This window comes from Mesocricetus auratus, unplaced genomic scaffold (genome assembly GCF_017639785.1).
Source record: "Mesocricetus auratus isolate SY011 unplaced genomic scaffold, BCM_Maur_2.0 Super-Scaffold_100022, whole genome shotgun sequence".
Lineage (NCBI taxonomy): Eukaryota > Metazoa > Chordata > Mammalia > Rodentia > Cricetidae > Mesocricetus > Mesocricetus auratus.
Window position 1 is genome coordinate 34725518 of NW_024429203.1, and position 22572 is coordinate 34748089.

General features: G+C 38.8%; 1 protein-coding gene across 6 annotated transcripts in view; it reads right to left on the reverse strand.

Annotated features, from left to right (window-relative positions):
- Positions 1 to 22572, reverse strand: part of Peak1 (pseudopodium enriched atypical kinase 1) — a 221988-nt gene that overhangs the window by 137030 nt on the left and 62386 nt on the right. The window contains exon 3 of one of the 6 annotated variants that reach the window (XM_021226851.2): positions 17869 to 17946. The exons of the other annotated variants lie outside the window; for them this stretch is intronic. The gene's annotated coding sequence lies outside the window, so the exon portion shown is untranslated. The remainder of the gene's footprint in view (positions 1 to 17868; positions 17947 to 22572) is intronic. 6 annotated transcript variants of the gene reach the window in all.

Consider the following 22572-nt stretch of genomic DNA (forward strand, 5'->3'; position numbering starts at 1 on the left):
GGAATCAGAGGCAAACACCCACAGTTAAACACTGAACTGAACTCAAGGAACCCAGTGACAGAGAGAGAGGAGCGATGAGCAAATTGTTTAAGAATGGGCTGGCAAAACCAGCAGAGACAGCTGATCTGAACATAGGAGAGCTCTTGGACCCCAGACCGACAGCTGGGAGGCCAGCATGGGACTGATCCAGACCACCTGAGTGTGAGAGTCAGTGAGGAGGCCTGGGCAACCTATGGGGCCGTGAGCAGTGGACCAGTGTTTATCCCTGGAATACAAACAGGCATCGTGTGTCCATAACGCAAAGAGGGTTGCTCTGTCTGCCTGGACTCTTAGGGAAGTGCCTGGACCCTGCCCTGAGTGAAATGACCAGCTCTAGATATCCCCTATGTGGAAGGAATTGGCAATAGGGTGGGAGGCTGGGGGTGGGGGTGGGGGGGGTGCGGGAGATGGGAAGGGAGAGGGAACTGGGATTGACATGTAAAACAAGCTATTTAAAATTAAAATAATTTTTAAAAATCTAAAAAAAAAAAAAGAAGATGCTGGCTGACACCCGGCATCCCATCCTGCTTCCTTTCCCACCTATGCCACTGGATCCCTCAGGGAGCAGCCAAACTCTCATTTCCACCCGTGAAATGCAGTGGGCCAACAAAAAAAGAAGTAACTTCTAAAACTCAGATCAAAGTTCTAAGGGTTTCTGCATAATTTTTATCACAAATCTGTCACAATCTTTTCTAAATTGATTTCTTATTACCTTAGCAATTCCCTTTAAAAACCTTCAATTTTCATCAAAGTCTAGGGATCTTTACATAATCATATATTTAATGATTTCTTTCACTCATCCCCTCAACTCATAAGGGCTTTTATTGAAAACTTTTAAAATAGTTTTAAAGATACATGAAAATTCAAAAGCATCAAGAAACATCAAGTATAAAGAAGATTGATCCACTTAATAGCACACTGCCAATATAATACTCATCACTCTAAAAGCTTAGGTTTGTCATCCTTTCAATAAAGATACTCTCCCAAATATCAAAAACACAGTCAAAGTCAACATATTAACTTACCCTGTAACTGATATGTCCATTCAATTTTTACTAATATCTTCTGTAACAATATGGGTTGCATTTATCCATCATGTTTTTGTAGCCTCCTTGGACCTGGAATAGTTCTTATAATTATTCTAGATTTGCATAATCTTTTAAGTTGGAAGACTACAGGTTAGAGAACCTCAACTGCAATTCTCTAACCTTTTTTCAAGACTAGACTTTGATTATTCATTTTTAGGGAGATATGTATCAGATATAAAACTATTTCAAGTAGTACATACAGTATTTTGATCCTGACTAGGGAAGGATTTTCCAAGTTCCCTCTGACAAAGACAAATTCTTCTTTCCTTCATAACTGATATTTTGTTACGAAAAAATTCATGACTATGCAAAGTCACTAAACTTATACCCATTAATTTTAGCACCTATTTTTTTTTTTTTTTTTTGGTTTTTACGAGACAGGGTTTCTCTGTATTGTTTTGGAGGCTATCGGTCCAGCCTGGCCTCGAACTCACAGAGATCCGCCTGCCTCTGCCTCCCGAGTGCTGGGATTAAAGGTGTGCGCCACCACCGCCCAGCTTAGCACCTATTATTATTTTATATACAAACTGGTAATACTACAATGGCTTCTAAATGATTTTTCTAATTCCTTTATTCTCTTTCTTTGCCCATTAATTTACTATACTATTATGGATGTTTTGATGAGTTATAGTTTGATAATGACTTATTTTACATTCAAAGGGATACTCATAATTGACCCATCAATGTAGCTTCAGTATCATTTTAATGTAACCCCTTCCTTCTTTGAGGCCTTCCTAACCTTCTGATGCAGGTAGTGTATCTAATACTTCTTGCCCCAATTTTTCCCTGCCTTAATCATGGAATCAGCAGTTTCTTCAAGCCAAGCACAGATACTTCTGTGAACACCATTTCATGATTTTCAGAATTATTCCAGAAAGAAGGACAGTATGAAGAAAGCCAAATAGCTACTCTGTTGAAAGTGGTAACTTAACAAATTTCTTTATACTCCCTTTCCCCCATTTTTAAAGACAAGTGTATTTTCTCACTAGTATCATTTACTTTGATCAGCAAGGCTGGCTCTGTTGAAGGAATAGAGGGGCACATTAACAGGCAGACTTCCCCCTGAACAAGTTGCCAAAAGTAAGGAAATTCTGAGGATTGTTTTTATTCCTAAGAAAGGCATCTTTTCCTTCTTTCTTTTTTTCCTTCAGATAAAATTGAGTAGTTTTAGATATATTTAACAAATTGAGAAAATAATGTATAGCATTTCTATGTGCCCCACATTCAAATCCCCTTATCAACAACTTATATCAGTACACTTTGATCACAATTAGTGAAACATCGTAAATATATTATTACTAAAGTCCTTTTTTTTTTTTTACTTAAACCTCCCCATTTTTCCCTAATGTCCTTTCCATGTTACAGGATCTTACCAGGAGGTACCATTATATTAAGTACACTTAACTCCTTGTGTTACTCTGGGTTGTGAATTTCTTGGACCTTTCTTGCTTTGTTCTTGTGTCTGTGGATATGTATGCAGGTGTGTTCATGTGAATGTAGGTGTGTATGTGTTGTACACATGTGTTTGCATGCACACATAAGGCAAAGACCATCACTGGGTGCTATTCTCAGGAGTCACTGACTTTGGCTTTTCAGGCAGGGTCTCTTACTGGAACCTGAAGCTTGCCAATTAGACCCATCTCTACACCCTAGGAACTAGGATTACAAGTGCATGCCATAGCATCCAGATGTTTGCATGGGTTCTAATGGTGAAACTCAGTCCTCATATTGACATGGCAAGCACTTTATCAACTCAACTATATTTCCCCAGCATCCATTCTTGGTTTCCATGACTATATTAGTTTCTTGGGGCTACTGAAACAAATTACCAAAAACTTAATGCCAAGGCTGGAGAGATGGCTCAGCAGTTAAGAGCACTGACTGCTCTTCCAGAGGTTCTGAGTTCAATTCCCAGCAACCACATGGTGACCCACAACCATCCGTAATGAGATCTGATGCCCTCTTCTCACTTGCAGACAGAACTCTGTATACATAATAAATAAATAAGTCTTAAAAAAAGACTACCAATAAAAAAATTTAAACCAGAAATGTATCCCTAGATACTAAAAAGGACAGAAGTCCCCCCCATATTGTCTATAATGCCTCAGAAGTCTCAACGGAAGAATCATCCCTTGACTCTTCTAGCAGTAGCTAGAGGCAAGACCAGAGCTTGGCATCAACAAAAGTTCCCAACTAGGACAAAGACAACTGCCAGTTTTCAGGAAATTAATCTAAATAGTGGATAGGGTAAAATAGAGAAGGGTCAGGTGGCAGGGAGAAGACTCAGAACAAGACAGGAACTTATAAATACTCTAACCTAACCACTTCATTTTATATAAACTAATTATTACTATTTAATGCAACAATGGAATTTATTTCACAACTTAAAGCTTCTCTGAATTTGCCTTTTCTTCCGACAGTAAGTAACGATACTGTGCCAGGCTGGTACTGCAGATAACTCTCCTTAAAGGATGCATTTCATTCATTGTGGATGCATGTGGCTTACTGAATAGACTCACACATGATAAAGGATACTGACTATAGTTTTATTCCCCATCCCTGGTGGAGCAGAAGACAAATATTTCCATGAGATTTAGTGTATGGACCTTTCTGTAGAGTTAGCCTTACAAGTGGAAATGGTAGGTCCCATCCTCCATCTGTTCCTGGATGCGCAGGCCAGGCCTGCATACCACACATGTAGTGGTGGCTTTATAAATACTAATGGCATGAATGGATAGTGCCAGATCACCTCTGAAAGGGAATATTCCTTCCTCCCACCAACAGTGACAAGGGGTATAGGAGAGACAGGGCAGATAGACAGTGACAGGCAGTTGGCACCCAGGCTGAAGGTCACGTGACCTCTTCCTTCACAACTCTGACTCCCACTGCTTAGCCTCTGACAGAGGAGGCTTGCCAGTGAGGACAACTCCAGCTTGGGACTTCCCTGATAAAACATCAGCCACATCAACACAAACACCCCATGCTCCTTCTACTAACCCTGAACTGCTGGATTTCCATTTCTTTCTTTCCTGCCAGCTCCAGCACCACCTTGTCAGCAACTACTCCTCTTTCTCGGGGACCTGTCTCCATCAGGAACACTCACTTGGTGATGCTAGGCTCTGGTTCTGTGACCTGCTGGAGTCCTGATGCCCCAGGTGAGTATTTTTTTCTTTTTAAATAATTTATTTTTATTTCATGGGCTTTCGTGGTTTGCCTGAACTTATATAAGTGTAAAGGAACTGGAGCTACATGCAGTTTTGAGCTGCCATGTGGGTGCTGGGAATTGAAACTAGATCCTCTAGAAGAGCAGCCAGTGCTCTTAACCACTGAGTCATCTCTCTAGCCACCTACCCCCCTGAGATGAGTATTAATAAACGCCTTGGAGGAGGCACCCTATCTACACAACAGGGCCACATTCCTTCTAGTCCTCTCAGAAGATTTGGCAGTGTTATCACAGTGTCCTGTGTCTGGAGAAGAAGGCTCTTTGAGCTCACTGCAGAAGATCCAGTGGGTAGTACTTAACGCTCCTGCTGAACCTACCAGCACCAGGATCTATCACCATCTTGGCCTGAGTCAGGTACCTAACTGCAAACTCTACTGCAGGGCCCATAGAAATGGAGCTCAGTAAAGCTGCTCCCCTTGGGACCTAACTACCCACTGTGGGTGGTGCAGAGCTAGTATCTTAGACCCAGGCTGGGCTGGAAGAGCAAGATATCTGCCATCTCTCTCCCTCTAGGAGATTCCTGGGGAGAATCTGGAAATATGCATTGTTAGGGCTTACTCCACAGATGTTTCCTACCCTCAATTCCTTTCTACCCTACCTTCCCCCAGAGACTGCTCCCAGGCTGGTGTCTCCCTAGTAGTCACAAGATGATCAAGTATGGTCTCCCAGAGAGAGCACAGCACAGAGTGAGGATGGGATGGGGGAGTTCCCATCCATTTCTTTAATACCCACAAATGTCTGGGAACCAAAGGTCAAAGCATTTGCACCCTGGATGCATAATCCTCTCAGTCTGGTGAACAATGCACTTAGTCACTAATGGTGGGAGTTTAGCACAATGTCCCCTTTGTTCCTGAGCTTATCTTTACCACCTCTTCTCAGGCAGAGGCAACTCAGTCCATCAGTGAAGCACTAATAAGGAAATGCACTGTAGAGGTACAATGGGGTTTTCTCTGTACAGGCAGAGGTAGAAAGAGGCTTGGAGTCCATGCAGTTCAATTTCCAATCTCCTACAGGTGCAGAAGTGCTTCTGTGATACAGTAGAGATAGCTGTCAAGTCAAGACTTGCACTCCTAGTCGGGCATTGGTGGCACATGCCTTTAATCCCAGCACTCAGGAGGCAGAGACAGGCGGATCTCTGTGAGTTAAGGCCAGGCTGGTCTACACAGCGAGTTCCAGGACAGTCTCCAAAACAATACAGAGAAAGCCTGTCTCGAAAAAAACAGAAACAAACAAAACAAACACAAAAGATTTGTACTCCTCCAGCCATCAAGCTCTACATACCACTGCAGGCACATTAATTTTCCTCCTGCACAGCCTTTAATGTGGAGTTGGGAGAAACATCACGGATTCAATTCAGCCCTCAGGACAAGAAGCAACTAGGGAGGATGGCTCAGAAAAGGCAGTAAGCTAAATCAAGGAGGGATCAGAAACATAGCAGGATGGTGGAGTCATTCCAGAATCCCAGGAGCCCTAGACTTGATCCAGGAGGCATATGGAGGAAGTAGTTCAAAAGATGGGATTGTTAGTGCCTCTCTGCCCACCAGCATGGTCCTCGGGCCTGAGATTGTAATGAGATGGTGGCTATGTTGCGGTGGGTTTCAGAGTAACATCACTGTAGGGTGGTGATCCAGACCCTCTCTAGGGGGGAGTTGGGAGGGAGATGGTGGGGTCTCTGATGATGATCACAGGGTCATGCTCTGGCTCTCTGGACTTGTGACAGAAGAGCTTCACCAGGCCACAGATGCACTAGAGGGACACCATGACCATGAAAATGAATAACAAAGACCCTGAAGCTGGTCATTCCTAGAGTCTGATTAAAAGCCCTTTTAGATTTTAAAAGAATAAAAAGGATCAATAGAATTCAAGTATTTCAAGCTTAAATTCTGTTGCCTTCATAGAAATTCTAAAGGACATGTTTTTAATAAATCATGTGATTTGCATACAGCCTATACAGTCTGTAAGGAACAGAAAGGGGTAGACCACAGGCACCAAATAATTTCCCTGTGCCATTAGAAATACAAGTACATCCAGAAAAACAGTTGTTGTGGCCACTTAAAACCCTAAGAAATGGTTGTATGATAGAATTTGGTATTTGCATTTTGAACTGCTTAATCATCCCTTCGTAGACTAGATGACGGTTATTTTGTCTTGCTGGCATTTTCTTACATCTTAGCTGCTTTCCTCTAGCACCTGCAACTCAGTCTCAAGGTTGAAATACATTATCGTAATCACGGCCAACCAAAGGCATCCCAATTTAAACCACTTAACTTCATGCTTCACCTGCCTATTGCACTTCAGTTAATAGGCAGCTAAAAGAGGAACATGTCAATAAATCTAAGCTTAGAGATTCTATGGCCACCTCACACTTTAAGGCTTTTTGTTAAATTTGCTGTCTTCACACTGTATTACACACTACAAAGGTGACATGCACACACGTGTCTTCTGAAGCTAAATGACTTTACAAAACTCATGTTTCTGAATAGAGGCTCTACATGCTCTACCAAAAAAATTCCCCACAGACCATCTTAAAGATTTCTACATATTTCTTTAATATTTTCCCAAAATCAATGAAGAAAAATAAATTAATTTTACTATTTAGTCACCACTGACCTTCATGCTTTTCAACTAGAATCATGAGTAATAGCCAAGTGAAGTCCCAGGTCTGATACTCAGTCTACAGTATTGCTAAGTACATCATGACTTACTGGGTGTTAACTTCTTTTAAAAGGAAGAAACTTGACAGGATAATCAGTAAGTTGTTTTAAGCACCAACAAATATCTTCTAATATGGATATTTTCACAAAGTATAAAGGACATTTATAAAAGTACTGCCAAAATAAAGGTTTTAAAGAGTTGCAGTGGATCATGAAGTAAGCAGTGAGTATAGACATTTGAGTTAAGAAGTTAGGACCATAAGAAGAACATTCTCTTGGACTCTGGCAAACAGCTTCCCTCAGCCCAAATATCATTTTATCTGAGGAAGTTTATTGCTAACTATGTAGTCTAGATTAAGGCTATACAAAAATTATTTTCCACAAAAGCATTTCACAGAACTGGGGAGATGGCTTGGAAGTTAAGAGCATGCATGTACTGTACTTCCAAAGGACCAGAGTTTACTTCCTAGCACCCACATTGGGCAAATCACAACTGCCTACAACTCCAGCTCCAAGAGGATCCAACACCTCCAGCATTCATGGGTACCTGATTCACGTGTGAATATAAAGATGCACACACATACATATAATTATAAAAAAGATGAAATAAAACATTTAAAAAACAACATTTTGATTGAGCAGTGGTGGTGCATATCTTTAATCCCAGCAATCAGGAGGCAGAGGCAGGTGGATGTCTGTGAGTCTGAGGCCAGTCTAGTCTACAGAGTGAGTTCCAGGATAGCCAAGGCTACACAGAATAACCCTGGCTTGGGAAGAAAAAGAAAAAACATTTTGAAGAGGCAATGAAATTTGTTTCCTACATTTGTCCTTATAGGTCAGACCACACAAGGTGTCAATTGATTGTGCCTTTTAGCTTTTACACAGAATTCCATACCTCAACAGAGGGGACACAATTTATCAAGGGTTCATGTATACAAAATGTAAAAGTTCTATCATTCGGTTTTTACATTTTGTGTACAGAAGATGAGCATTTAATTCAAAATACTTGATGTACAATATTAAATTTTCTTATTTTACTACATCTTTCATAATACTTAGTGAGTACTGAAAACATAATAACAAATGATTGTACACAAAACATGAAATAAGTCAAATATTTAGGATATAAGTACTAATACAATGTAATTTAACTTTTCAAAGTATGCTACATTGAAAAATGGCTATTTTAAGCCAGGTGTTGGTGGCACATGCCTTTAATCCCAGCACATTGTAGGCAAATGCAGGCAGATCTCTGTGAGTTCGAGGTCAGCTTGGTCTACAGAGCAAGTTCCAGAACCAGCCTCCAAAACAATACAGTGAAGCCCTATCTTGAAAAAAAGAAAGAAAGAAAGAAAGAAAGAAAGAAAGAAAGAAAGAAAGAAAGAAAGAAAAGAAAATGGCTATTTTGATAAACACACCAGTGTGGCTTAATCTCACTGAGGCTCTCTGACCTCATCTGTAAAACTGAAACCAAGTCTACAGAGTTGCTATAGAGTTCTGTGTGGAAAGCATCCACTACCCATGTGACCTATTATTCCCCAGTGTAACTTCAGACTTAATAGAGATAAGGTCTTTTCCACTTTGCTTCATTTTCAACATACTCCTCACTCCTTTTTAAGTCTCGGATCAAATTCTAGTTAATAATGTATACTCCTCTCAAATACCAGCTTCCTTTTAAGTGGTAAGAGAAAGAAAACCTTCAGTGTTTTGAGGATAGAGAAAACCCAGTCCTGATAGTTCACTGCTTTTCTAATGGTACTATTTATGACAACGGAACCTGAGATTGATGAAGCAGTAAATAGTTGTTGTGGCTGATCAAGTATTTCTGTTTAACTTCACATATTCTGGTACCACTGATATTATCCCTTAACTAAAAGCTTATTTATGCTACCTAAGGCCTTTTCTAGTCCTATGCCTGACAATAAATATTGCAGTGCAGGGAAAGTCAAAATATTGGAGGAGATATTGCTAATGCTGAAACTTCTGCCTAAAGCCAAGACAAGATTATATCCTGTAAAAGTTTTACACTTTAAAAGATTAAAAAAATCAAAGCAAAAAAATCCATGAAAAGCTCTCCTTTGAAAAGATAAAGAATTCTAACTTAAATGTTTGAGTTTCAGCACAAACAAATCTACAACTATCAGATAAAAGGGACAACTTTTTACTGTCTGTATGCATGTGTGTGTGTCTGTGTGGTGTATCCACATGTTTGTGTAGGTATATGCATGTATGAATTCAGGTGCACACACAAACATACATGTGGAGGCCAGAGGTTACTATCAGGTTCATTTTATAATCTCTCTTTCTACCTTACTTTTTAAGATAGGGTGTCACACTGAACCTGGAGCTCAAATATTCAGATAGGCTTGCTGGCCAGTGAGCTCCAGGGATTTGTCTATGCCCTGCCCACAGTATTGAAAGTACTGACACATGCTGCTGCATCCAGTTTTTACGTGGGTGCTAGGGGCCCTTATGCTTGTGTGACAGGCACATTGCCAACTGAGCCATCTCCCCAGCCACTTTCATTTTTCTGTTAGCCTCTCTCTGTTTGCTTCTTTTCACAATGGTGGTGATAGACCCCAGACCTCATATGTGCTAGGCAAGTGCTTACCATGGAGCTACATCTCCAGCTTACTTTTTACTAGAAATATGCAAATATTTACAAATCATGCTGCAGTTTTCATTTGATACCAGTACTACAGTACTCAATTAGCAAAAGACCCTAAGGGTGGAAAAGTGTGTCATAATAAAGATAGACTACATCTTGTCTTGTTTATAGGGTTTACCCAAAAGTACCAAAAAGTTAAAGGAGAAAGATTGAAAAGCCTTCACAATTATCCTCAAGTCTCAGTTGTTCATACAAAGTTCAGCTGCCACCATTATTTTTGACTCTCCTAACTGAAAAGAAGCAAATGGGAAATCTTTTCTTCTGCAGAGACAAAAGAATGACTTATAAGGCTGCCATAAATTATAATTCATACAGAAGCTATGCTTCCCAGTAAGTAAAACTCCCCACCTTTACAATTCAAAAACAATAATCTACATGTAGTGGGTGGCAAATGTTAAATATATTATATGTATAAAAGTAAATAGCTGAGGACAGGCGTTGGTGGTGCACGCCTTTAATCCCAGCACTGGAGAGGCAGAGGCAGGCGGATCTCTGTGAGTTCGAGGCCAGTATGGTCTACAGAGAGAATGCCAGGATAGGTTCCAAAGCTTACACAGAGAAACCCTGTCTTGAAAAGACCAAAAAAAAAAAAAAAGAATAGCCGATCAGATCATTTGAAATTCTACGCAAATTTAATAGTGTAATGAAATGAAGGAAGTGGTCACATGGCAGATAAGTCATCACATACCGGTTTCTATCATGGAGTTATTCCCTATAAATACCCCCATTTAGGTCACCAAGAGAGCTTACATATATAGCCTTTTCTGATCTGTGAGCCAAATAAATACAAAATAGTATCTGTATTAGTTACTTTTGCTCATTGTTGAAACAAAGTATCTGGTAAAAGCATCTGAAGGGAAGGAGGGTTTTTCTTGGCTCACAGTTTTAGGATGCAGTTCATCATGTAGGGAAGGTATGGTAGAAGGAGAATAAGGCAACTAGTCACATTACATCAGCAGGTAGGAAGCAGAGTAAAGAATAGTGGAGTTGAGATAGCCCCTCCTTTTTTATTCAGTCTTTCAGTCCCAAAGCCCAGCCACTTAGGCTGGTTCTTCACACTGCATTTACTGCTATTTAGAAACCCCCTCACAGTCAAGCCCAGAGTTTTGTCTCCTAGGTGACTCTAGATCCTGTCAAGTTGACATTAATCACAGCATTTCATAGGTGTTCTCAGTTAATTTGCTCCTGTATATTTTTGATTTGCCATTAAAACCCATTAATGTGCTTGATATAAATTTTATTTGCACTAAAGGAAGAGGACACAGTAATAATCTAGAGCAGAAAAATTACAATTTTGGAAAGGTAAAATAAAGGAAGAATATGCTTAAAATAAAACCTATGCACAATACTTGTGGTAGTTTGAATGTAACTGGCCCCCATAATCTCATGAGGAATGGCACTATTAGGAGATGTGACTTTGTAGGAGTGGGATGGCTTTGTTGGAGGGAGTGTCACTGTGCAGGTGGGTCTTGAGGTTACCTATGTTCAGGATACCACTTAGTATCTCAGTCAGCTTCCTGTTGCCTGTAACATGTAGCACGTTCAGCTCCAACACATTTGCCTACAGACCACCATGCTCCCTGCCATGAGGATAATGGACTGAACCTCTGAAATTGTAAGTGAGCCACACCAATTAAATGTTTTCTTTATAAGAGTTGCTCTGGTCATAGTGTCTCTTCAAAGAAATAATAACCCTAAGACAATACTTAAAAATATAATTTTAAAAATTCAGTTACACACACACACACACAGAAACACACATGTATGCACACAAAATGATTAAAGGATTTAAGCCATGACATATGACTAACAAGTTCTATTCTATGTAGCAAGAATCTACTTAGTGAGACAGACAGGACATAGTGGCTATCTTCATATATGTGAGTTCTCATTTCAAACAGTGCAAAGAAGAGAAGCCAAGGCATGAAAGTTGTAAGCAGGCTAGCATCGGTTCATTGTACAAAAGACCATTCAGCTATAATGCTACCATAGTATTAACACCTGAGAGATATTTAATCTGTGTTATTTTCCTCTAAGGACATGTATAATCAAATATCCAGTAGGTTTTTGTATTTTAGCAAAAGACATGTCTCTGTAGAAAAAAAAAACAATATAAATAAACTTGTGTGATGTCATGTACCATCAGTAAAGATCATAAGTGTTTTGATACGCAGCATCCAGGTATATGTATATCTACTCATCACTCTGCAACCCTTTTCCTAATGCATACATACACAGTCTTAGATTTTGATTGAAAACTTACTAACTCTGGTGGCTGTGGAGATAGGTCAGTGACCAAAGTGCTTATAATACAAGCCTGGGAGACCAGAGCTTGGAACCCCAGGACCCACATAAAAATTGGCAGGGTGTGACAGACCATCTGCAATTCCAGCAGACATGAGACATAGATAGGGAATCACCAGACCAATCTGGCCAGCCAGACTAGCCTAAACAGCAAGCTCTTGGTTCAGGACACCCCTGCTTAAATATATAAACCAGGGAACAATCAAGGAATATATCCCAATGTCAATCTCAGGCCTCCACACACACTAGCATACAAGCACACATGTATACCTATATATATGCAAAAAAGATACACACTTGCACACACATATGCAAAAATTTATTTTTTCTTGGTTCTCAGGTCAGACTATATCCCTTTGACTGGCACTTGCATGCCTCTATCCTACTAGTTACCCCATTTGCAATCAAATAACAGATTGAGAAGTTAATCATTATTAATATCTGTCTTTCCAATAAAATATAAGCATTATATCATACTCAATATAGATTCCTTAGTAAGGTATCTTGAAATAACAAGTAATTAAGGAATGGTAGCTCAATAAATGAATACATATACATAGTAAAGTAATTGTATATCTATTAAGATCATATGTACAGCTATGGAAAATGTGTGAGGTATCTTATGGGAAAAGCAAGGTGCAAGAGAAGATACATACCAAGTTCCTACTATTCTTGTTTCAATAATAACAAAACTTACTTTATGAACAAAACACAAAGAAATAACCATACAACAGTTCATAGTTGTGGCCAGGGGTCCTCTGGAATTGAGTTACATTCAGGCAATGGTGAGCCATTGAATATGTGTACTGATAAGCAAACTTTTGTCCTTTACAAGAGCAGTATCCACTCAACTACGGCATGACCCATCACTCCAATCCCATCTTTAACCATTTTCATAACATTTTAAACATTGTTTAAATAGTAAAGCAAATATTTATGTGGTCTTAAGAAAAAAAATAGAGGGTGCTTCAGTAATGATCAAAAACAAACAATGAAATCCTACAGTTTAACTATAGATATATGTAATAACTTGGTTACTCTATAACCTCTTTTATATTGTTATATTCTTGAAATCACAAAATTTCAGAAAGGCGGGATAATGACAAAAAGAAAAAAACTCATAATTTATCCTTGCTGGAAACTTTGTGTATTAGGAGTTCACAAATGTTTGATACAGAATAGTAACTCATGAAATGGAAGGTGGTACTAGGACAGACTTTCTAACATAGGTGTTCACTAGTGGAATGACATCTTAGGCAATGAATTTCTTACTGAATGGTTTGAACAGGAAATATGGTTTTCTTAAAAGCAATATGGTTAAGAATGAATGATTCATGGTTTACTCCTAGACTATTTTCTGACTTTACCAAATTTATATCACAATAAAAAATCTATGCCTTTCCTTCCCAGTGTGGGAACATACCAACTTCCTAAATGTTCCCTAGAAGTGGTCTTATTGCCAACAAGCCCTCCAAGCAACTACTTACCAATTGCTATTTGGTTTCCTGGATTAGAAAGCACCTAACAATGCAGTTAATACTCTATACACTTTCTGAATACAGCAAAACTATCAATTTTAATTCAAAAGATTTGCCAATTTGACTTCTTCCTTTCCAGTTTGTATCCCCTTGATCTTCTTTTGTTGTCTTATTGCTCTAACAAGAACTTGGAAAGGAAGAAGTCAAACTTTCACTATTTTCAGGTGATATGATAGTTTGCATAAGTGACCCGAAAATTCTACCAGGGAACTCCTACAGCTGATAAACACCTTCAGCAAAATGGCAGGATACAAGATTAACTCAAAAGAAAAAAATCAGTAGCCCTACTATATATAGATGATAAAGGGGCTGAAAAAGCCACAAACAACATAGAATATCTTGGGGGTAAAACTCTAACCAAACAGGTGAAAGACCTGTATGAAAAGAACTTTGAGTCATTAAAGAAAGAAATTAAAGAAGATACCAGAAAATGGAAAGACGCCCCATGCTCTTGGATAGGTAGGATCAACATAGTAAAAACGGCAATCTTACCAAAAGCAATCTACAGATTCAATGCTATCCCTACCGAAATCCCAACACAATTCTTCACAGACCGTGAAAGAACAATACTCAAATGATATGGAAAAACAAATGATCCAGGACAGCCAAAACAACCCTGTACAATAAAGGAACTTCAGGAAACATCACCATCCCTGACTTCAAACTGTACTATAGAGCTATAGTAATGAAAACAGCTTGGTATTGACACAAAAACAAACTGGTACACCAATGGAATCAAATTGAAGACCCTGATATTAACCCACACACCTATGAACACTTGATCTTTGATAAAGCTAAAACTGTAAAATGGAAAAAAGAAAGCATCTTCAACAAATGGTGCTAGCATAACTGGATGTGGACATGTAGAATCTATTGCCGTGCACAAAATGTAAGTCCAAATGGATCAAAGACCTCAACATAAATCCAGCCACACTGAACCTCTTACAAGAGAAAGTAGGAAGGAACCCTTGAACGAATTGGCACAGACACTGAGATTGACAATTAGCAAATGGGACCTCCTGAAGCTGAGAAGCTTCTGTAAGACAAAAGACACAGTCAACAAGACAAAACAGCAGCCCACAGGATGGGAAAAGATCTTCACCAACCCCACATCAGACAGAGGGCTGATTTCCAAAATATACAAAGAATTCAAGAAGCTAATCACCAAAACACCAAATAATCCAATTAAAAGTGGGGTACAGAACTAAATAGAGAGTTCTCTATAGAGGAATCTAAAATGGCTGAAAGACACTTAAGAAATTGCTCAACATCCTTAGCCATCAAGGAAATGCAAATCAAAACAAACAAACAAAAAAACTCTGAGGTATCATCTTACACCGGTTAGAATGCCTAAAATCAAAAGCACCAAGGACAGTTTATGCTGGAGTGGATGTAGAGAAAGGGGAATGCTTCTCCACGGCTGGTGGGAGTGCAAACTTGTACAGCCACTTTGGAAATCAGTGTGGCGGTTTCTCTGGAAAATGGGAACCAGTCTACCTCAAGATCCAGCAATTCCACTCTTAGGCATATACCCAAAAGATACACATTCATACAACAAGGACATCTGTCCAACAATATTCATAGCAGCATTATTTGTAATAGCCAGAACCTGGAAGCAACCTAGATGCCCTTCAACCAAAGAATGGATGGAGAAAATGCAGTACATTTACACAATGGAGTACTACTCAGAGGAAAAACACAATGGAATATTGAAGTTTGCAGGCAAATGGATGGAACTAGAAGAAACCATCCTGAGTGACGTAACCTATTCACAGATAAGCATGGTATGTACTCACTCATATATTGGACATTAGCCATAGAGCAAAGAATTACCAGCCTACAATCCACACCACCAGAGAAGCTAGGAAACAGGAAGGACCGTAAGAGAGACATACATGGTCCCCCAGCGAAGGGGAAAGGGACAAGAGCCCCTGAACAAATTGGGAGCATGAGGGGAGGGGAGAAGGAGGTAGCAGAAAGAGGAAGGGAGAAGAGGAGGGGGGAGGAGAATATGAGGCATCAAGAAGATTGAGTGGTGAGAGGAATAGAGGAGAGCAAGACAAGAGAAACATCAACAGAGGGAGCCACTACAGGTTTAAAGAGAAATCTGGCACTAGGGAAATACACAAAGATCCACAAGGATGACCCCAACTAGGAACCTAAGCAATACTGGAGAAGCTACCTTAAATGCCCTTCCCCTGTAATGAGAATGATGACTACCTTAAATGCCATCCTGGAGCCTTCATCCAGTAGCTGATGAAAGCAGAAGCAGAAATCTGCAGCCAAGCACTGACCCAAACTCCTACAAACCAGTTGCAGAGAGGGAGGAGTGACCAACAAAGGGGTCAAGACCAGGCTGGGAAACCCTGCAGAAACAGCTGACCTGAACAAGTGGGAACTCATGGACCCCAGTCTGACAGCTGGGGAACCAACATAGGACCAAACCAGGCCCCCTGAATGTGGGTGTCAGTTAGGAGCACTGGGCAGTCTATGGGGCCTCTGGCAGTGGAACCAGGATGTACAGGTTCATTTCCCATGGAGGAATACTCTCTTAGCCTAGATACACAGGGGAGATCCTAGGCCCTGCCCCAAATGGCCTGACAGATTTTGATGAAAGGGGGATCATCAAAAGAAGATTTGCCAAACCTTGACCTTGAATCAGGGAGACTAGTAACTAATGGGCTCTGGATAGGATTGCCTTTAGTTGTGACAAAAATCTTAATCATTATTTAATCAAAAATGTAACCAACACCTTGACCTTATGATCTCCTCTCACTTTATCTTTAAAAGTAAATTAAGATTTACCCTTAAGACCTCTTCTTCACCCCATAGAACCTCACATATTGAACAAGAAAAATGGAGGGAGTGTCAAATTCTATCAGATTGAATATAAGAAATAATTTAGCCCAAATAGATTTTTCAAAACAAAGCACACCCATGTACAGTCTGTAAAACTCAAGGCTTTGAATGTTTTAGTGATCTAAACTTATTTCTATTTCAAAAGAAGCAAAATTGTTGAAGACATTGGTAAAATAAGATTATACTTAGCAACATAGTCATTAGCTCTGAAGTGACCAAAGAGTTCATCATTCATTTTGAAAGTTCCTAAATAAAAGAAAATAAAGGAAATTAAAAATGGCTCCAAGTGCCAGACAAGGAACTTTTGATGGGTACACAGAAAGCTGCAGGAGGGCTTATGGTCCAGTAGGAAAAGCATACTTCAGCTGAGATCCCAGAACATAGAGATAAAAGTTTCTTTGAAGTATTTTACCTCAAGATGTTTGAAAGAATAATAAAGGATAATATCAACCACTTCAACTAGCCAACACACAAAATAAAAATTCTGGATAGAAACCTTTACAACTCTGCAACATCCACCTCCCTCAAATGGTTACTTCAATCCACAAGGCTGTCTTAACTGTCTTGAGATAACAGGCCTCTCTATACCAAGTGACAGACGCACTGAAAACACAGCAGAGCAAAAGGCCTGCTATTGCTGGCTATAGCACTGGGATGATCTTTACTATCTGTTGTTGTTGTTGACTTTCTTCATTTGTAAACAGAATCTGTTTCAAATGGAATGTGTCACTAAAGGTCAACAAAAATAGGGGGCAATAGAAGGCTTTATTAAGAATACCAAGTATCTTCTAGCAAAATATACACCACCACCACCCATTTTAAAAGATTTACTTACGTTTGTGTGTATCTAGTATGTATGTGTATATGCAACACATGTGATATAATTTGTGTGCAGGTGTCCATGAAAGCCAGAAGAGGCACCAGAGGCCTGGAGATAGTAACAGACAGTTGTGAGTCATCTGATATGGGTGCTAGAAACTGATATCGAGTTCTCTGGAAGAGCATCATGTGCTCTTAACCTTTCAGCCAAACAGAATGTTTCTGTGTTTTCTAGAGTACACATACTTTTTCCTTGTCACTGAGATCGCTAATATATAAATTTCATGTAAAAGGGGGCTAGACTGCCGGGCGGTGGTGGCACACACCTTTAATCCCAGCACTCGGGAGGCAGAGGCAGGAAGATCTCTGTGAGTTCGAGGCAGGGCTAGACCGACAGCCTCCAAAACAATACAGAGAAACCCTGTCTTGTAAAAACCAAAAAAAGGGGGGGCTAGACTGACCCCCTCCCTCATCTTCCATCAATTTGGCTTCATAATCTTAGTTCTCTCTTTGTTTTCCCCAATATTACTGCTACCAAGAAAACTCCAAGTCTCTATGTATACCCTAGGGTTACTACTAGCAAAAGAAATCACTTGGTACAGAATTCAACAATAAAATTCATAGTTATTACCAGCACAGTGCAATTGTTTTATATATAGTTCTTTTCAGCACTGACCTCTTCAAGAATAAAATCCTAGGTCACATCCATTTCATATCCCCAATGTTGATTATGAGGTTTGCATGTAGTCAGCCCCTAGAGAAATGTTTACAAAAACATTTAATAATTGCTACAAAACCATCTAGAAAAGTAATTCCACTGTTTTACTAGAATTTTATTACCATTGGGGTTTTTCAGGATGGGGAGGATTAATGGAGCAAATCAACAACTGGTGCTTTGTCTGCATTTCACTGGCCTTCAGAGTTGGGAGTTAAACCACCTCATTTAGAAGCTGGTTGAACCTCTTATTTCTCTGTACCAAATTTTAAAACTCAAAAAGCAGACAATGATATCCTTATGGACAGGAATCAAATCTTATTTATCTCCATGCTTCTAGTATCTAGTTATGGAATATGAGCACAATAAATTTTTGTTCAATAAATGCATTATTAAATTTATCCACAGTGCATTTTTTCATACTGTTTTTCACAGTGGCTAAAAATAATTTCTAATACGGTAATTCATAATCTCCATAGGAAAACACTGAAATATATGTCTGTTACAGTCTGTGTGACAATTTGGTGCAGGGCAAAGATGTATCAAATTGAATTCAGTTTCTGAGTCCCACACATAATGAAACCTGAAGATAACATGAAGCAGTGAAGCCAGCCAGCTACAACACATTCTCTTGAAATGCTTTTCTTAGTGTGGCCACAGCAAGCAGGTGGAGCTGAGCAGCTAAGGGGAAAATGAGCAGTGATAGGGCCACTTGAAAGCCAGAAGCAGTGAACCTCCTCCTCCGATTTGCATTTTCTTGGCAAGTTAAAGGCTGATTCAGGGAGAAGTGCTACCTTTCAATTTTAGCACTAATGGTAAAGAGAAATTTCTAAAATCTTTGATGTACGTTCCTTCAATAATACACACATCAAAAATTCCAATTTAAAAATGAATGATAGTTTTTCCCAACTGGGATGTCACAATCTAGGTCTGCCCTATCCATTGCTTTTGTCTCTCTCCCTCACACTGATTAGGATTCTTCAATACAATTTATTCATCCTGAAACATATTCAACTTAAAGTTTACTTATGCTATATGAAGATAGATTAGTTTGAAGAAGAATTAAGATCAAAATGGGGAAAAATTAGGTCATTCAGTATAAACAAAAGAATTAGTACAACTTGTAATTTTAAAAAGCAATAACTACAGTCTAACATCAATAGCCTGAAAACTAGCACTATATAATTTCAATTTTTTTCACTAAATGTTCTAAATTATAAGAGAAATCTGACCTCAAACTACTCCCTGCAACTACGGGTGATACAGTATCTCCATTTACGAAGTCTAAGATTTTAGGCTGTGGTCTTGGCATACTTAACATCCCCACCTGCTTCCCTCATTTCCACTGTACACTTTACAGAATAACATAATAAATATAAAAATGACTGGACTATGAACTCAGATAAGAAGACTCAGTAACAAACATTTCAATTACTCACTCATGATGACAAGCCACAAAATTCTGAATCTTGCTAATCTTCCAAACAGAAGAGTAAAAACAAGCAGATTTTAAATTAGGAGACTTAAAGGACCCAAAATGTCTCCAAAAAACCAGAAATCTCAGAATCACTTTAAAATCAGACTCACCTCCTAAAAATGAAAAGTCAGCCCACGTTTCCTCTTGCCATAACAAAGTAAAGAATGGAAACGTGCCCTGTGACCCCACTTTGTTCAGCCTGCACTTGCATCTGATGCCAAATTCTCTGGATGCAGGAGAGATTCCCTTCATCACAAAAGCTTTCACTTTGGATCAAGGTGCAACAGTCTTGGGAGGGACAAGTGGCTGTGATGGTAGGAAGAGTGTCAGAACTGACATCTGACATTTCCTTCCACCCAGTCTGCATTCTTACTCCTATTCTTCTTAGAAAGGGATCAACACATGAAATGCACAAAAAATTATTGGTGACAAATGAACTCATACTATAGGTAGACAAAACAAGGCCTGCATCATGTACCATGCTTTGAAAAGCTCCAGAAATTGATCCCATTGTTCTCCTCAACTAAACATACTCAACATTAAAGTATGTTCAGGACTACTGAGCAAATATATTATCTAAATATCATTTAAATTTAAAGTAAGCCTTTGGATTCTCAAAGAAAATCCAAGCATTCTTAAGGAAGCTCATTGTTTCCCATAGTAATTAAAAACTATACTCTGAGGAAACCCAGATTTTAACAACAAAGCATTAGGCTGAACTGCTCACTGCATCCCCAGATTCCAGGTGTAAGGAAAATCTATTACAGTTAGAGTGGAGGCACATTTAATACAAACCAGTCACTAAGAACCTGAAAAATCACTCTAAATTCCAGTGCCAAAGAGATAATACAAACCTGGCGTTAATAGATTCTAAATATCTGTCTGAATTCGTTTATTAACTTATTTTATATCAGTAAGGCACAGATAATTATAAGACAAACTCATTTTATAATGCATATAAACATACATGACACTAATATTAATCAGTAGTAGAATCTCATACTAAAAATAATAAAGTATATCAACACAAAATTAAATATTTCCATTTAACAGAAAAGCTATAGATTGGTTTTGGATTCTTCTATGTAAACCCTAAGAAGTAACATCCTGTACCAAATGAAAAAAAAATCTATACAAATGCTAGAATTTTTTCTATAGAAAAAAAATCAGTCATTAAGCATTGTTTAAGAATTATAAAAATCCAAAGATAAAATAATTAAAGGTATTCATGCCCATACCTTCAAGTTTGAAAATCAATAGGAATGCTATGAAGAAAGAAACCCACCTTGGACTGTTCCCTCAAACAGCAATAGTTTACACTTTCTTCAAGAATGCTCTGATATCACAAAACAGCTCAACTCCCTCACAGCTGCTCTAGGACCACTAACTACTCAATAGTCCCAATGGAGATGAGTCTAATCTGATAATGGAACCTTCACTCTCCAATAAAAGGCTCGAGATCACTTTACAATATACCACATGAACTTTAATCCACTGATTGGTCCATTAGTACATTCACATTCTTAAAATGCTTTCCCAGTATTATCCTCAATTTCTTTTTCAATGGGAGAAGGAAAAAAACAACAACATGTATCTCAAACAGTCATGACAACGCTGTTAGCTATTGCAGGATTTCTGATACAATTATATACTTTAATATTCTACGAAGCAGATGATAAATACATTTCTAAAGCATTTCAAAAAATAAGAGAAAATTACATAAGAAATAATAAAAAGGAGAATTGATAAGATACATTTTTTCAAAATAAAAAGACCTCAACTGAAATTCTGACATCAGATAGCTAACATTCTTTATTCACCATTAAAAGTGCCCACTGTAAAATTACATTAAACTGAAACAAACAAACATCACCCGAGTAGACAAATTTAAAATATAAATTAAAAAATATAGCAAAACCATGTATTTTCTTGCTACCTGCTGTATAGTAGGTATAATGCCAGAGATAAAACACAAGAAATCTAGAAGTGGGCCGTTTTACTGATGAGGCAAATAAGGTACTGAAAGCTATTCACTGTCAGTCTTGAGATCCTCTTCAGTCTGCATGGTACCAAAAATTGCTCTTTCTGGCGCTGAAGAAATGGCTCAGCAGTTAAGAGCACTGGTTGCTCTTTCTAAGGACCTGGTTTGATTCTCAGTACCCACATGGTGGCTTAAACAGTCTGTAATTCCGGTTCTAGAAGATTCTGACCTGCCCAAAAACCAGTCACACATTTGATGAAATACATACATGTAGGCAAAACACTCAAATACAGGGTTGGGGGAAATGGCTCTTTCGGCAGAATACTCTTTCACACATAATTTGTGGCTACTAATTAAAAAACTGATAAAGCGTAAGTATTATAAACAGCTGGTTTGGAGACACGGGTCTTTTCACTTAAATGTTCAGGTAAAAACACCCATTCTGCACCACTGGACAACGGCCAACTAGGCAGAGAGAAAAATAAGTCAAACCTAGTACTCATGACAAAGTGCAGCACAGTGTGCACAGAAAGATACGGGAGATGAAGAAAGGCTTAAAGTTAGGCTGCAAAACAGCCCATGCACTTAAGCTCTTCAGAATCTAAAATTGAAGATGAGGCAGTATCCTATTTTTATAAAACAAATCACATTTATTTTTATTAATGGACTAAAGTACATCCAACATCCTGAATATGCAGTTAATATAGATTTTAATTTTAGAAAGTGAAATAGGAAGTATAACAGTGACACAAGGCTGGCTGCCATCAAACATTTCACAGCAAGAGTCAACTTCCCAGACAACAAAAGGTTTTCCAAAAGAGCAGATGAGGTGCAAGTCTTGCACCCACTTGTCTATAACACAAAGCTTCCAGGGCAGAGAGTCAGTTTTCTTCATGTTTGCATTCCAAGAACCATAATGAGCACACACAAAAACCTGACCATTTAGAGGTTTGGAGATAAATGGTCCACATGGCTGGTGGGCAGGCCTTATTTGTCCAGGAGGGCTTACCCTCACTATTCTCTAACCACAAAGTACCCTTTAGGAAAGTTTACTAAGACCAAAGGCTTCCCCACTTAATAGTCTCTTCTGAATGAAGGGCCTATCCTAACCTACCCTGCCTTATTGGTAATAATTTGGCATCTTACCCAAATCATGGCCCTCTTATCTCTACCTTCTTCAGTAGACTCCTACATCTGCTTTCTAAGA